We start from the raw sequence: 4,576 nt of genomic DNA, 5'->3' as shown, positions 1-4,576 counted from the left end.
TCAATATGGTCTTATAGTTGAAATATACTTCGTTTGATTTTCCTTACTTAGATTCTAATCAAATTTGTGTAACATAGAACACGTATTCAACTTTAACAAAATATTTTCTCAAGTTGTTTCTTTCAATTTCATCTTTCATTCTGAATTCAGCAAATTATTCTCATTTATTGTATTCTGTGTAAATTAAGTGATTTATTAGCTAACGCTCTCGCCTTTGCTACAAGCGATCTCTTGTTCAACTCCCGGTAAGGGCACTCAATCAAAAAGAGTGTAAAGGCTTTTCACGCCAAGCAAGCTGCGTGAAAATTCCATCATTCACACCAGAGAAATATTAATAGTGTCCCTCCCTTTCATTGTATAAAGTGCTCGCCGTTGGGGGCGCTCATACGCAAGAAATTAAATAATCTTAGTTACCATTAGATTAAAAATCTAATTCCTCCATACAGAATTTAATACGAACTCTTAACCCTCTGTGAAACAATAATTAAAGTTCATACATTCCTTCCATTAATAAAATTTTCGTAAAAGCTATGCAGCATTTCTCTCCAAGTCAAAAGAGATTATACAAAACGTAAAAAGCTCAGCATTAACCTCGCTCTTTAGCTAACAAGTGTATACGTTTTTTGAGGGCCATAGTGAGTGGTAAAACGCTTACCTTTAATGCCTATGGGTCCCTGGTTTGATCACAACCATGTAAGTTTGTGATGAACAATATCGATTCCGTGTTTTTTTTTATCGGGGTACTCCCCATTTTCACATGTCTTAATAATTTAACCCTATTAGTGTAACGAGAATAAGCGAGGGACGTTAAATTGAAAGATTTCATTTCATTTTAGAAAGAAGTAATTTCTATTTTTGCAAATTTCATTTTATTTTAAAAAGAAGTAATTTCTATTTTTTGCCACTTGATACTGTCCAAACAATGAGAAAGCAAAGAACAATCATAAAATGCTATTTACTTCAGCCTACACATCTCAAATGCAATGTAGAATTCTCACTACAATAATTTATGAGACGTACTCAGTGCCATCTAGCGAAAATATTTCTGATACACAAACAATTGGCAAGCGATGTCGTACACCACAGGTGTCACAGATAACGCAAATGACTATCCCACTCTTCATTTCCTTCTATTTCTCTTCTAACGGGCTGCAACTATGGTTTTCTGTGTAAGTTAGCTTGAGAATTGAGGTGTCGCTATTTTTTCTTTACAGAGTGTACTGTGCTAGTCAAACTTACAGAGTGTACTGTGCTAGTCAAACTAAATAAAATTTTGTTATCGATCAGGGGATTTATGTTCTGTTTGCACCAACACTTATCTGAAGATTATATCGACAAATCGTTGGATTAAGATTAACCTTCGAAAACGGGAGTTTAATCTCTTATTAACGTTGTGATAAGCTGCGAGTAGAGTGAGTAAATATGCTTGCTGAAGATTATTTGGATATTTTTGATGATTTTGAAATGCTGGAAGACATAGAATATGCCATCCGACCAAGAAGAGTAATGAGAGACAGACAAAATCCTTTCGAATACTTCAATGATGAAGAATTTTGTAGGTATTCGTTTTTGCTTGTCGAAGTATTCGGTATTGGATATATTACAACATTTTGAACACAGATTAGCATATAATTCTTCACGCAATACACCGATTCCACCACTTGATCAACTATTAGTTACATTACGATTCCTCGCTACAGGTAAGTTGTACTTTCATTTTCAATAATTAACAATAAATAGATTATTTGCATTAAGAACGTTGGATCAATTTTAGTAGCCTATGTTTAGCAGAAGGGGTCCAGCTCTTTTCTCTAACAAACGTTACAATTTTGGTAATTTCTGTTCACATTCGGTTAGTTTAGGGTAGGGTTGGTTAGTTTAAGTTAGGTTAGGCTAGTTTAGGTTACGTTAGGATAGTTTAGCTTATGTTATATTAGTGTAGAAGTCCTGCATAATTTTCCAAAAGATGATAGAATTTCGCTTATTTCTACTAACATTACGTTAGTTTAGGTTAGTTCAGGTTAGCTTACGTTTGTTTATGTTGGGTTAGGTTAGATTTGGTCACGTTATGTTACGTCTAAGTACTTGCATCACTCATTTCTCCTGTAAATTTTGTGTTTTTTACGTGCTTCTGGACCCCTTGTACTAAACATACCCCATTTTAGTTTAAGGTGGGCCAGTTTCTCTTTCGATTAACTGTGTTTTTCTTTCGAATTTTGTCTTTTTTTCTGCATTGCTATTGCCTTTAAATACAAGGCATATTCTAGTATAAAAAGCAAATTTAATATCGTTTGAACCTAAAAGGAAATGTTAAATAAACGAACGGGGCCGTGTCTACCTTAAAAAAAAAAAAAAAAAAAAAACTGCCAAAACAATTATTATGTTTCCAACAAACTGTTCTATTCTATGGGAATGCCATGTACTAATTTAAAAATAAAAATCATTTTGGATTCAAACAATTCCTATTCAAATTCCCTTATATGTTCCTTTATGCGTGCATGTCAAGTTCTGGAACACCACTCGAAATAATTGTGTGAAATTGATTTTCTTCTTATTGCTCTCCAAAAGATTTGCGCCGGACGACATGACACTGCCTCATTTAACATAGATAAAATTCAAGCTGGGCACCAGAAATAATTGTTAAAAAATAGCAATTCTTTAAAGATTTTCTTATAAATATCCGCGTCCGGATACATGGCATAACTATTATGCAAAAAAAAAAAAAAAAAAAAAAAAAAGAAGGCACTAACAATATCTTACCGAGTCAGCGCACGGCGAAGCTGGTGACCTCGCGCGGGAGTGCGTCCGAAGGCAGTAGGCGCTTTAGCGACGGTGAGTATACGCCTAAGCACGATACTTTTCAAGTGCCCATTCCAAAGAATAAAATGTATATAACAAAATGAAATATACCGTTTCTTTTCTATTATTTTATGTCGCATTCAAATATGACTTTAGTTTTCGTTTATCGTAAAACTTCCTCGAGACCTATAGGGTTGAAGAGACATATAACACTGTCTCTTATGGATCGGAATGCTTTCCTACTTTGAATTTCCTTCCTTTCGTAGATTGGGATGCTTTTCTAATGTGAATTCCCCCTCTGCCTCTCACACATTGGGATGCTTCGAAGGAAAATATTCTCCTGAATGTTACGTGTACTTCAGCCATTCATGTTTTCTTATGCAATGCACTTTGGCTGGAAATCAGAGTAGTTGAAATTTTCCCCAGTGGATTTTCGGGTAAAATCCAAAAAACTCCCCTCCAAAAATATACTTCAAAACTTGGATTGAAACAAGAACTTTTATGAGATTATAATTAATTACTTTCTTCGATCAAACTTTTTAGTATATGCCTAGTTTCAGAAGTGGCTTGAAAAGTGTATTTATTACCAGAACAGAATATCACTGAAAACAAACAACAAACAAACAAAAAAAAAAAAATTGTTTGGGAATCTTGCGTAACGAATTTTGTTTGCGCTCGGTAACTGTGTTCAATTGTAATCTACTATATACAAATAAATAGTATCCCTTTTGTGTTCGCATCATGGGGAAACGGTTGTAGAGACCGAATTATGAGCGAATATTAGTGGTCCAGAGTTTATCCACCGAAACGAGGATGAGGCTTTACGGATTCCTTGTGCGGATTTTTTCTTTCTTTTTTGTTACTTTTAAGTTTAATTCAATGTCTTATGATTATGCGTCGAGGCTAAGGGAGACTGTGATGATGAGATGGATGATAATGGTGGCATGAACAAAGCGGGAAGAAACGGTAGAACTTCGAGAAAACCAATGCACACTGTGTTTGTTCACCACAAAGCGCACTTGGCGGAGCTGGAATTGAACCAGGAAATTGCGCTAAAAGTGAATCATCCCGGCCCCAGGAAGGAATTCTGTAGTTTCATGTGTATAATACAACATCAATGCTTATATAGTATTTTAAGTAGGTATGTGGCTTTAAATATATGTACAAAATTTAATAAAACCCATTGGGCTGGGCCTTTTCAAAACCTGGGTTTTTCATACTCCTTCTGGAAATAATCATTTTCAACTCCTTGTATTTCGGGAACCGTGCTTGTGCTCATTTTAAAATTTTACTACGATTAATATTTCATCCAATGCTATTATCTGCCATTTGAAAAATAAAATTGGCACTCCATAAAAATAGGCTAACTTTACCATCACTTTTTGTTATAAAACTTGAAAATGTAAGTCTTGTTAAAATGAAACTATGGTAAATGATAATGAATAGTGGAATAGAAGAATGAGTGGTGTACTCAAGCTTGCGACTCTTCACGAATCATGGGCCCGCGGCGGCTCAATGGTAGAGCGTTCATCTCTGGTGCATGGGGTCCTTGGTTCGATCCCAGCTCGGCCAAGTGAGCTTTATAGTGGACTAACACCGTGTGCGTTGGTTTTGTCGCTGTTCTCCCGTTTCCTCTGACTTTCTTCATTCCATAGTTTCAGTCATTTGTTGTCATCACCGTCTCCTTTAGCCTAGCCGGCATAACCGCTGGACGTAAAACTTAAAGATTTCATTCATTTTTTACTTTCTTCACGTATCACAACGCCTCCATACTTAA

The sequence above is a fragment of the Thermobia domestica genome, chromosome 11, assembly GCF_964235325.1.
Source record: "Thermobia domestica chromosome 11, izTheDome1.hap1.1, whole genome shotgun sequence".
Lineage (NCBI taxonomy): Eukaryota > Metazoa > Arthropoda > Insecta > Zygentoma > Lepismatidae > Thermobia > Thermobia domestica.
Note: the sequence above shows the minus strand (reverse complement) of the source record.